This window comes from Schistocerca nitens, chromosome 2, assembly GCF_023898315.1.
Source record: "Schistocerca nitens isolate TAMUIC-IGC-003100 chromosome 2, iqSchNite1.1, whole genome shotgun sequence".
NCBI lineage: Eukaryota > Metazoa > Arthropoda > Insecta > Orthoptera > Acrididae > Schistocerca > Schistocerca nitens.
In genome coordinates this window covers 568,699,332-568,712,567 of record NC_064615.1, presented here as the reverse complement: position 1 = coordinate 568,712,567, position 13,236 = coordinate 568,699,332, and positions in this window count along the sequence as shown.

Here is a 13,236-nt window from a genome sequence, read left to right as displayed (position 1 = left end):
ACGATCACCAGTGGTGTACGGCCAGTGTAGGAGATCGCTCCCCACACCATGATGCCGGGTGTTGGCCCTGTGTGCCTCGGTCGTATGCAGTCCTGATTGTGGCGCTCACCTGCACGGCGCCAAACACGCATACGGCCATCGTTGGCACCAAGGCAGAAGCGACTCTCACCGCTGAAGACGATACGTCTCCATTCGTCCCTCCATTCACGCCTGTCGCGACACCACTGGAGGCGGGCTGCACGATGTTGGGGCGTGAGCGGAAGACGGCCTAACGGTGTGCGGGACCGTAGCCCAGCTTCATGGAGACGGTTGCGAATGGTCCTCGCCGATACCCCAGGAGCAACAGTGTCCCTAATTTGCTGGGAAGTGGCGGTGCGGTCCCCTACGGCACTGCGTAGGATCCTACGGTCTTGGCGTGCATCCGTGCGTCGCTGCGGTCCGGTCCCAGGTCGACGGGCACGTGCACCTTGCGCCGACCACTGGCGACAACATCGATGTACTGTGGAGACCTCACGCCCCACGTGTTGAGCAATTCGGCGGTACGTCCACCCGGCCTCCCGCATGCCCACTATACGCCCTCGCTCAAATTCCGTCAACTGCACATACGGTTCACGTCCACGCTGTCGCGGCATGCTACCAGTGTTAAAGACTGCGATGGAGCTCCGTATGCCACGGCAAACTGGCTGACACTGACGGCGGCGGTGCACAAATGCTGCGCAGCTAGCGCCATTCGACGGCCAACACCGCGGTTCCTGGTGTGTCCGCTGTGCCGTGCGTGTGATCATTGCTTGTACAGCCCTCTCGCAGTGTCCGGAGCAAGTATGGTGGGTCTGACACACCGGTGTCAATGTGTTCTTTTTTCCATTTCCAGGAGTGTAACTGTCGTCTGCTTTCAAGGTTCTACCGGTTCAGGTTTTTCAACATTTCCGTGACTCCCTCCGGTGAGTCAAACTAACCTGTGGACATTTGTGCCGTCCTTTTTTGTACACGTTCGCTATCCCCTGTTAAACCTCTTTGGTATGGGTGCCACTTGAACAATATTCTAAGATGAGACACACAAATATTTGCAAACAGTCTCCCTCTTTTATTTACTGCATTTTCTTTCGCCAATGAACCGAAGTCCGCCACCTTCTTTACTTATGACTGTGTCTATCTGATCATTCCACTTCATGTCTCTACAAATAATTACACTGAGCTACTTGTACGAATCGAGAGATTCTATTTGGGAGGCAGTGACAATGCAGTGATAGGGTACTATGGTACTTTACTACTCTGTGGGAATTTCTGGATATTTAAAATAAACTGCCAACCTTTGCTCCGTTCTGAAGTCATATCAAGACCTGAGTGTCTACTTCTGCAGATTTTTTCAAATAGTACATCATTATAGATAACTGAATCATCTGCAAAAACTCTGAGTTTACTATCAGTATCGTCTGCCTGGTCTTAACGTACAGTATGATCAACAAGGCTCGCGACACGCTTCGCTGGATCACGGCTGAAATTACTTATATTTTTCTTGATGAATCACCAAGTTAAAACGCAGCTTCCTGCCTACCAAGAAATCCTCAACCCCCTCACGAACTTGGTTGGACACTCCATAATCTTGACTCAGTATCACGCTAACGTTAAATAACGAAACTACGATCACGAAGGGTAATAAACAAAATTTGTGACTGGACTGAGGATTTCTTCATAGGGTGTACGCAGCATGTTACCTTGGATCGATAGTCATCGCCAGAATTACCGAGTGAGAAGGCGCAGTGGTTGGCACACTGGACTCGCATTCGACACGATGACGGTTCAAATCCGCACACGACCATGCATATTTAGGTTTACCGTGATTTACCCTAAATCGCTCCAAGCAGATGCCTAGATGGTCCCTTTGAAAGAGCACTGTTGATTCTCTTCTCCATCCCTGACACCATCCGATCTTGTGCTCCGTCACTAATGACCTCTTTGTCGAAGGGATGATAAACCCCACTCTGCCTTCCTTTATTTCAAAATAACTTCAGGTGCGCTCCAGCAAAATTGGTTGGGACCCTTCTTGTTTATACTGTACATTATGGACCTGTTAACCAATATTATACCACCCACAGCATTTCTGCATATGATGCCATTATCTATGAAGAAGTACTATCTGATAAAAGTTGCTCAAATTATCACGCAGTTCTTTACAGGGTTACAAAGTGGTGCAAAGATGTGCTACTCATTCCGAATGATCATACATGTTGAATTAAGTACTAACAAAGTGTACAAACATAGTATCCTATGACTACAATATCGAAATGTCATAACTGGAATCAGTCAGCTCATAAAAACAATTCTTTCAAAGACAGTCATACACGCGTAGCTAAAAACTCTATATACAATGCCATAGATAATTTTTACTTAGTATCTTTGGAAATGAGACAGAAATACACCAGTTTATGCAGTAAAGCTCCATAGAAACTGATACAGGCACGCGTATTCAAATACCGAGGTATGTTAACAGGCAGAATATGGCGCTGCGGTCGACAACGCCTATATAAAACAAGTGTCTGGCGCAGTTGTTACATCGGGTTACTGCTGCTACAATGACAAGGTTATCAACATTTAAGTGAGTTTGAATGTGGTGTTACAGTCGGCGCACGAGCGATGGTGACACAGCATCTCCAAGGGAACGATGAAGTGGGGATTTTCCCGTACGACCATTTCACGAAGGTACCGTGAATATCAAGAACCCCGTAAAACATCAAATCTCCGATATCGGTGCGGCCACAAAAAGATCCTTCAAGAAGGGGCCAACGACGACTGAAGAGAATCGTTCAACGTGACAGAAGTTCAACCCTTCCGCAAATTGCTACAGATTTCAATGCTGGGCCATCAACAAATTTCAGCGTGCGAACCATTTAACGAAACGTCATCGATATGAGCTTTCGGAGCCGAAGGCCCACTCGTATATCTTTGACGACTGCACGACACAAAGCTTGACGCCTCGCCTGGACCCGTCAACACTGACATAGGACTGTTGATGACTGGAAACATGTAACCTCGTCGGACAAGTCTAGTTTCGAACTGTATCGAGGGGATGGACTTGTACGGTTATGGAGACAATCTTAGGAATACATGGACCCAGCATGTCAGCATGGGACTGCTCAAATTGGTGGAGGCTCTGTAATGGTGTGGAGCTTGTGTAGTTGGAGTGATATGGAACCCCTGATACGTCTAGATACGACTCTGACAGGTGACACGTATGGAAGTATCCTGTCTGATCACCTGCATCCATTCATGTCCATCGTGCATTCCGACGGTACTGGGAAATTCCAGCAGTACAATGCGACATCCCACACGCCCAGAATTGCTACAGAGTGGCTCCAGGAACACTAATCTGAGTTTAAATACTTCCGCTGGCCGCGAAACTCCTCCAAACATGAACATTATTGAGCATATTTAGGATGCCTCGCAATGTGTTGTTTGGAGATCTCTACCCCTCTTACTCTTACGGATTTATGGACAGCCCTACAGGATTCATGGTGTCAGTTCCTTCCAGCACTACTTCGGTCATTAGCCGAGTCCACGCCACGTCGTGTTGCGGCACTTCTGCATGCTCAAGGGGACCCTACACGATATTAGGCAGGTGTACCAGGTTCTTTGGCTATTCGGTGTTGGATAGTAACGGCTTAATAGACTATCGCTTGAGAAGCAAGAGACAGCTTTATAGTGTTGGAAAACTAAGAACATAGTCGAACTGCAGTGATAATGAAGACATGATTGTACAAAGGTGGCACCAAAACAAACAAAGAAAGGTGACTAATACTTTCATACATTCAAGGTTGTTTTGAAGCGCATTGTTTATAACAGGAGATCTGAAAGATTATTTTCAGCAACGAGCCCAGCTTTGCACCTCTTCTTTTGAAAGGTTTTTCACGCTGAACCTATGATTATGTTCGACTAGCTATGTCCAAGCATTCTTAAAATACGAGGGCTGTTCAGAAAGTACGTTCTGATCGATCGCGAAATGTAAACTACAGTGAAAATTTGAAATTTTTATTTGGAACAGTTACAACACCTTCAGTTACTTCTCTACACAGTCGCCGCTCCGACTTAGACATTTCTTGTAGCATTGTGTCAATTTTTCAGTACCTTCGAGTGTGCTTTCCGCCAGTTCTCTTCGCTGGTCTGCTGCTCTTTGTCTGTGGCAAAATGTTGTCTTCTTAGCCAGCGGTTGACGAGTGCAGAAACGAAAAGTAGAGGGAGACACGTCCGGGCTGTATGGTGGGTGATCAAAGACTTTCCTTCGAAAACAACTGAGGAGCGTCTTCACTTCCCTTGCAGTGGGCGGCCGGGAATATCATGAAGAAGAAAATGGATGAATTGAAACAAAATCTATCGGCACACACCCATACTTGACGGGAGCCACTACTTCCTAGGCAACTTTAAATGTTCACTGTCCTCTCAGAACTGCGAAGTGCAACGTGACGCTATGGACGAGCGTTGCCCAAGACATCTGTGCAAATGTTCCTCGGTTATTCACATTGGTTTTAATGTCGCGACCGACTCACAGCTGGCCGCATGTTCCAAGTCCGTTACTACATAGCCGGCTGTGAGATGGACAGAGCAGCTATGGCTCATTCTTAGTGTTCCTTCTTCTCTGTTAACGGATGATATGACAATGTAATATACAGCTGGAAAGCTGAGAAATCGATCTATTTATTTCCATATTTTGCGAGCTATAAGCAGTCGTTTTCAGGTTTTGTTAAGTTAACTGCTACAATCTCATCAAGAAAACAGACTCCAGAAATTATGTAGTGTACAAAGCAAGAAAGACGAAAAGTGATGCACGGTATGAGGATGAGGAATGTCTAGTGGTGTTGCACATGCCCGTATTTTTTCGGGTGTACGACACCATAAGGAACTTCTAAAACAGTATTATCTCCACTTCTCATCGCTTTAACACATAATAACGATAGACTTACAAGGAATTCGTATCAAAAAAATTATACGATTTTGAGGAAAGTGTGTAAGACAAAATATGCTGATTTTCGTAATTTTAAATTGTAAATATAGTTGTGACTATAGAAAAACACATTCGTAACACAATAGGGTGATATGGTGACGAAAATCTTGTTAGGAATGCAAAAATTTTTCTTTCTTTTGCTTGTCACCAACACGTGTAATTTACATCCGGTAGATATAAATGGACACACGTGTGCATCAGAGGGAAACACTATAATGAGTACCGTTATGTATCATTTAATGCGCATCAACGTACAAACTCCGCAAATCACAGCATGTTAAGTCGTGAGGGGTACGTTGTAACACTAGCCATTTTCTTGCCCTCTTTTACAGTCGCTTGGAGCTTTGCGCTGGGCGAGGGATTCACGACAAATCCAAGCCAAGTAAGGGGTAGTGACGTAGAATCCTCTCTGTAAAACATTGCGATTACAACCTGATATGATGACTTATTTATTTTCAACTCTTCCAGTTAGTTCTATACGTTAGGGAGGCCCACTAGTGTTGTCCTCCATGTGAGAGTCTGTGTCATTCATTACATCATCTAGAAATTCTGTCCAAGTCATCTTGTATCCTCCCAAAGTCACTCAACGATACTACATTCCCGTACACAGCAACATCATCAGCAAACAGCCGCAGACCGTTGCGCACCCTGTCTATCAGATCTTTTAATATACCGTATTGAGAGAATAATAACTGCCCTGTCACACTTCCCTGGGACACTCCTGGCGCAACACCTGTCTCTGATGAACACTCGCCGTCGAGGACAAAGCACTGGGTTCTACTGCGTAAGAAGTCTTCGAGCCAGTCACATGACTGGGAAACCATCCCGTATGCTAGTACTGTCATTAAATCTACCGTGGGGCACCGTGTCGGAAGATTTTCGGAGATCTAGCAATAATAAATCTGCCTGTTGTCCTTCAACCATGGTTCGCAGACTATTATGTCAGAAAAGGGCAAGCTGACTTCGGTCGAGCGATGCTTTCTTAAGCCGATTTGATTTTTGGACAGGAGCTTTTCTATCTCAAGAAAATTTAATACACTCCTGGAAATGGAAAAAAGAACACATTGACACCGGTGTGTCAGACCCACCATACTTGCTCCGGACACTGCGAGAGGGCTGTACAAGCAATGATCACACGCACGGCACAGCGGACACACCAGGAACCGCGGTGTTGGCCGTCGAATGGCGCTAGCTGCGCAGCATTTGTGCACCGCCGCCGTCAGTGTCAGCCATTTTGCCGTGGCATACGGAGCTCCATCGCAGTCTTTAACACTGGTAGCATGCCGCGACAGCGTGGACGTGAACCGTATGTGCAGTTGACGGACTTTGAGCGAGGGCGTATAGTGGGCATGCGGGAGGCCGGGTGGACGTACCGCCGAATTGCTCAACACGTGGGGCGTGAGGTCTCCACAGTACATCGATGTTGTCGCCAGTGGTCGGCGGAAGGTGCACGTGCCCGTCGACCTGGGACCGGACCGCAGCGACGCACGGATGCACGCCAAGACCGTAGGATCCTACGCAGTGCCGTAGGGGACCGCACCGCCACTTCCCAGCAAATTAGGGACACTGTTGCTCCTGGGGTATCGGCGAGGACCATTCGCAACCGTCTCCATGAAGCTGGGCTACGGTCCCGCACACCGTTAGGCCGTCTTCCGCTCACGCCCCAACATCGTGCAGCCCGCCTCCAGTGATGTCGCTACAGGCGTGAATGGAGGGACGAATGGAGACGTGTCGTCTTCAGCGATGAGAGTCGCTTCTGCCTTGGTGCCAATGATGGTCGTATGCGTGTTTGGCGCCGTGCAGGTGAGCGCCACAATCAGGACTGCATACGACCGAGGCACACAGGGCCAACACCCGGCATCATGGTGTGGGGAGCGATCTCCTACACTGGCCGTACACCACTGGTGATCGTCGAGGGGACACTGAATAGTGCACGGTACATCCAAACCGTCATCGAACCCATCGTTCTACCATTCCTAGACCGGCAAGGGAACTTGCTGTTCCAACAGGACAATGCACGTCCGCATGTAACCCGTGCCACCCAACGTGTTCTAGAAGGTGTAAGTCAACTACCCTGGCCAGCAAGATCTCCGGATCTGTCCCCCATTGAGCATGTTTGGGACTGGATGAAGCGTCGTCTCACGCGGTCTGCACGTCCAGCACGAACGCTGGTCCAACTGAGGCGCCAGGTGGAAATGGCATGGCAAGCCGTTCCACAGGACTACATCCAGCATCTCTACGATCGTCTCCATGGGAGAATAGCAGCCTGCATTGCTGCGAAAGGTGGATATACACTGTACTAGTGCCGACATTGTGCATGCTCTGTTGCCTGTGTCTATGTGCCTGTGGTTCTGTCAGTGTGATCATGTGATGTATCTGACCCCAGGAATGTGTCAATAAAGTTTCCCCTTCCTGGGACAATGAATTCACGGTGTTCTTATTTCAATTTCCAGGAGTGTATTTTAGAACTGAGAACATGTTCAAGAATTCAGTAGCAAATCGTTGTTAAGGATATTGCATGTAATTTTGCGCTTCCGTTCTTTTACCCTTCTTATATACAAGAGTCACCGACGATTTTTTCCAGTCGCTTGGGACTTTTCGCTAGGCTAGAGATTCGCGATAACTGCAAGCTAAGTAAGGGCCCAATACCGTAGAGTACTCTCTGCCAAACAAAATTGAAATTCCTTCTGAACCTGACGACTTATTTATTTTCAACTCTCTCAGTTACTTCTCTACTTCAGGAATGCCAATAACGGTCGCCCTGCACACGCGAGTCTGTGCGACGGTCAAACGACGGTATGCTTGTACGACTTTACCGCATGAGTGATTTCTTAAAAGATAAATTTAAAACTTAAACTTTCCTTTTATGTCTTCTATTGCCACACCAGACGTGTCACCTAGTGACTGGATAGAAGCGTTCGACCAGCGTAGCGATTTTACTTTGGAACAGAATTTTTTCGGGCTCTCTTTTACTAAGGTATGATGGTGATAGTTTTATGCTTTGTGCATCGAGCGTTTTGCACACTCACGAATCTCTAATATATTTTGCCTGTCGTCGTTTGTGTGATCTTCTTTTTTGATCGAGAGTGCAACAGTCTCTGCTTCCTCAGCATTTGACGAATTTTCTTGTTAAACCACCATGGGTCTTCTTCGTCCTTAATCCGCTTACTCTGTACATATTTCTTCAGAGCGTGATTTAGAGTCCATTTAAACTTTAACCATAATTCCTCTACGTTCATAGTACTACAATAAATGGGATAATGGAACTAAGTGGCATGTACCAATTGTTCATCTGCTCTTTCTCGGAAAAACACTCTTCTATCCTCTTGGTAGATTTATTAACTTTTTTATCCATTGTCGCTATGATGACATCATGATCCCTTTCACTATACTGACACCGTCAATAAGCTCAAGCCTGTCTGAGACTCCAAGGTCCAGATTCCTTATGGGCTGTCGAACTAGCTCCTTAAGATAGTTTGATTAAACCCCATTCAAAAGTACTTCACAACACTGCCTGTCTGTACTATCTGCGATGAAATCAGACGTCCCAGTTCAAATTCGGTAGTTTAACGTCATCTCTAATTAATATTGTGTGATCTGGATATTATCGCTCTACTGAGAGAAGACTTTCTTTGAATGATCTGGAACTGTAACGTCAGAATCGGGCGGCCGGTAAAGACGTCCAACGATTAACTTAAATTTCACCTAAACGTATTATAATCGTTCATATAACTTCACAATAAAACCCAATTACGACCTCGATAGAGACAATATTTTTGTCGATTGCAATAAACACTCCCCCTTCCTATCGGGTGTAACCTGTCATTTCGATATACGTTCCATGACTCGCTAAATATGTTACAGCGTTATACTTCTGGTTTTCGTCAGCTCTCGGTACCAAAAACTTGACAGCTTTCCTGGAGTGCAGTAAATTCAGGAATTTTGTTACGAATACTTCGACAATTTGCTAATAAAAGTGTCTTTACTCTGAATACGTTCCCATTTCGCTGTCTTTGCGTCGATTACCAAGAATTCATCAGAGGACCTCAAACTACCGCCTAGCCTAAAAACCCCCCTTGTGCACTCCACAAGTACTCCGCTATGCCAGCAGCTGCTTCATTTATGTTGTGCATCTATGACCTACCAAAGGCAGTCATACAATTCTCCACTTCATAACACAGTTCCAGAAATCTGCAGTCAAGATCGTCAGAGAATCTACGAAGCCTTTGACTGAGAAACTCCAATGGGATCCAGACGAAATGACCATAGTCAACACTGGGAACAATGGTACAAACTGCAAGCTCTGCATGAAACAACGCGCGATGCCAGCAGTCTTCACCACTTCTGCCAGCCGCCTTTGTGAAGATGGCCTCAGAAACCTAGTGACAGGCGTCATTGGTGCCGACGTGAGCCACAACCTGGAGACTGCTCCCTGCACACTCTACAGCCGCGATAAGAACGTACTCTGCATCTCGGATGAGGCCCATGGCAGACAAATGGAGTTCCCATTGGACTTATTTTCGGCCCTGAACGCTATTTCCGTAAGGGTCTCCATGACACGCCTAACACTGGACCTCCCAATAACCAGCAAACCCCTTCCTCATGTGCCTGTTCAGATCCTGCTGAAGGATGAGCCACATGTCCACTGATAGGGTGAATGGGTGGGACCAGACAGCCAGCTTCGAAATTGACCCTCCGCCTTTACAACATGAACGTGTTACCACCTGCCAGTTACCCAGCATTGAGAGCAGACCTACAGCATCGTGTTCATTGCATAGTGCTTCGGCAGCAAAACACGTGAGCGAAACAAGCGCCATACGAGGTGTCTCATGCGGCGTGCCAGATCCTCCGCCAGCACTACAGCTCGAGGCAGCAGCCTGATTATGGCTAAAAGTGTCTTCAGCTGTTCTCGTGTGTGTCTGCCCACAGTATGCACACATCCTAGTACGACTAACTTAGGATGTAAACCATAAGAGTACACAGAGAAACCTAAATATCCAAGTTGCTACCTTCCTGACGTGTCATCAGTAGAGGCTGATGCCTTAGTGTGTTGTGTAGCTGGCCGTAAAAAAGGAATGAAAACTGCTCTACTGTGCGACTCTACTCTTTACAGATACAAAAACGCGAGATTACAGCTCTTAAATCCAAGAACACGCACGAAATTTAAGAATTAAACTACGAAAAACACAGAAAAAGCTAAATATGAAATTTGCTCCTCTGCTGGTGCTTGATGGGTGGCAGCTCGAAACTGACATAATTTGTATGGCTATAAGAATTCTGGCCCAATGTATACTTCATTTGGCCCGCATGGTCATCATGCGATTATGGTCATGCATGACATAATGAGTAATCTTAATCCTGGTGACATCACGTGAGGTCAGATAACTTTGACCTTGATCTTGGCACATGCATGAATGAACTCATCAGTAGCATTGACAATATGAGGTCATCAAGATGTAGGTAGTCTGAAAGTTTTAAACATGGCGGTAAATTTGAAAACGTGTAGGAAATTTCAAAAATTAAGAATTGTGGTGGGTGCTAAATTAAAAAAATTACATGTTTCTTTTCAACTAGTGACGTGGTAAGATGGCGAAAAATTGAGGACTGCGCAGTATTACTTTTTTTCTGCAGTATGTATTTTAATATACTAGAGTAGATTCTCTGACGCCATTGTAAAAAAAGTATTGACAATACTATAGGATTTCCATGCTTCTTAAATTTGATTGAGTAAACTGGTGCTATTCAGCACACACACACACACACACACACACACATACACATACACACACACACACACACACACACACACACACACACACACACACATGCATAATGTATCGCCTCCCTCCCCTGTCCTCCTGTCAGAGTCTGTATTTTAGCAGCCATAAAAATGAATGAGCTAAATATGATGTAACCAAAGTTCCAAATTGTTGTTCTTGTTGTTGTGGTCTTCAGTCCTGAGACTGGTTTCATGCAGCTCTCCATGCTACTCTATCCTGTGCAAGCTTCTTCATCTCCTAGTACCTACTGTAACCTACATCCTTCTGAATCTGCTTAGTGTATTCATCTCTTGGTCTCCCTCTACGATTTTTACCCTCCACGCTGCCCTCCAATGCTAAATTTGTGATCCCTTGATGCCTCAAAACATGTCCTACCAACCGATCCCATCTTCTAGTCAAGTTGTGCCACAAACTTCTCTTCTCCCCAATCCTATTAAACACCTCCTCATTAGTTATGTGATCTACCCATCTAATCTTCAGCATTCTTCTGTAGCACCACATTTCGAAAGCTTCTATTCTCTTCTTTTCCAAACTAGTTATCGTCCATGTTTCACTTCCATACATGGCTACACTCCATACAAATACTTTCAGAAACGACTTCATGACATTTAAGTCTATACTCGACGTTAACAAATTTCTCTTCTTCAGAAACGCTTTCCTTGCCATTGCCAGTCTACATTTTATATCCTCTCTGCTTCGACCATCATCAGTTACTTTACTCCCTAAATAGCAAAACTCCTTTACTACTTTAAGTGTCTCATTTCCTAATCTAATTCCCTCAGCATCACCCGATTTCATTTGACTACATTCCATTATCCTCGTTTTGCTTTTGTTGATGTTCATCTTATAGCCTCCTTTCAAGACACTGTCCATTCCGTTCAACTGCTCTTTCAAGTCCTTTGCTGTCTCTGACAGAATTACAATATCATCGGCAAACCTGAAGGTTTCTATTTCTTCTCCACGGATTTTAATACCTACTCCGAATTTTTCTTTTGTTTCCATCACTGCTTGCTCAATATACAGATTGAATAACATTGGGGATAGGCTACAACCCTGTCTCACTCCTTTCCCAACCACTGCTTCCCTTGCATGCCCCTCGACTCTTATAACTGCCATCTGGTTTCTGTACAAATTGTAAATAGCCTTTCGCTCCCTGTATTTTACCCCTACCACCTTCAGAATTTGAAAGAGAGTATTCCAGTTAACATTGTCAAAAGCTTTCTCTAAGTCTACAAATGCTAGAAACGTAGGTTTGCCTTTTCTTAATCTTTCTTCTAAGATAAGTCGTAAAGTTAGTATTGCCTCACGTGTTCCAACATTTCTACGGAATCCAAACTGATCTTCCCCGAGGTCCGCTTATACCAGTTTTTCCATTCGTCTGTAAAGAATTCGCGTTAGTATTTTGCATCTGTGACTTATTAAACTGATAGTTCGGTAATTTTCACATCTGTCAACAACTGCTTTCTTTGGGATTGGAATTATTATATTCATCTTGAAGTCTGAGGGTATTTCGCCTGTCTCATACATCTTGCTCACCAGATGGTAGAGTTTTGTCATGACTGGCCCTCCCAAGGCCGTCAGTAGTTCTAATGGAATGTTGTCTACTCCCGGGGCCTTGTTTCGACTCAGGTCTTTCATTGCTCTGTCAAACTCTTCACGCAGTATCTTATCTCCCATTTCGTCTTCATCTACATCCTCTTCCATTTCCATAATATTGTCCTCAAGCACATCGCCCTTGTATAAACCCTCTATATACTCCTTCCACCTTTCTGCCTTCCCTTCTTTGCTTAGAACTGGGTTTCCAAATTATTTGTCAGAATTTATGTATGCGGTATTCCCACAGCTAAAACAGGTAACTCCTCCTGAATTGCGCAAAATGTCTGCAGGCTGAAAAAACTGTTGTAAAACTATATTCTCATTACTGGCTACAAAAGATCGTTTATGGACTGGTCCACCAATCGCATTTGCAAAGTTCATTACAAGCCATATATCATTAGTATTGAAATGCTACAACGAGTATAAAACAATCTGTCCATAAATAGTTAAAAACCAGTGTTTGGTTGTAAATTGTAATTAACAAATCAGTGATACGTAGGTATCAAAATTTAAGGTTTACTGTGAATGATACTTTGAAAAAGTTCATAGACGTGTAATAAGATCAATCACTGATTCAGGCAACTGTTGTATACTTTGCCGAGAAAATGTTTCAAAGTTTCAGTGATATACCACAGCATAAGACACATCAAAGGCTCAAATTAATTACTTAACAGCTCCATGATGTTTCTCGAGGTGATCCATTCCGTACTAGACACAATTCGTATTCTGCCGATTGACATGGCATGGACAATTCGGTGCGTTTCTGTCTTTAATAATGTACGTACCCATGCCGATGTATTCTGGATACAGTAAAACGTAGTATTGCTTTATTCAGATGTATCATAAATTAATTAATTATTCCTC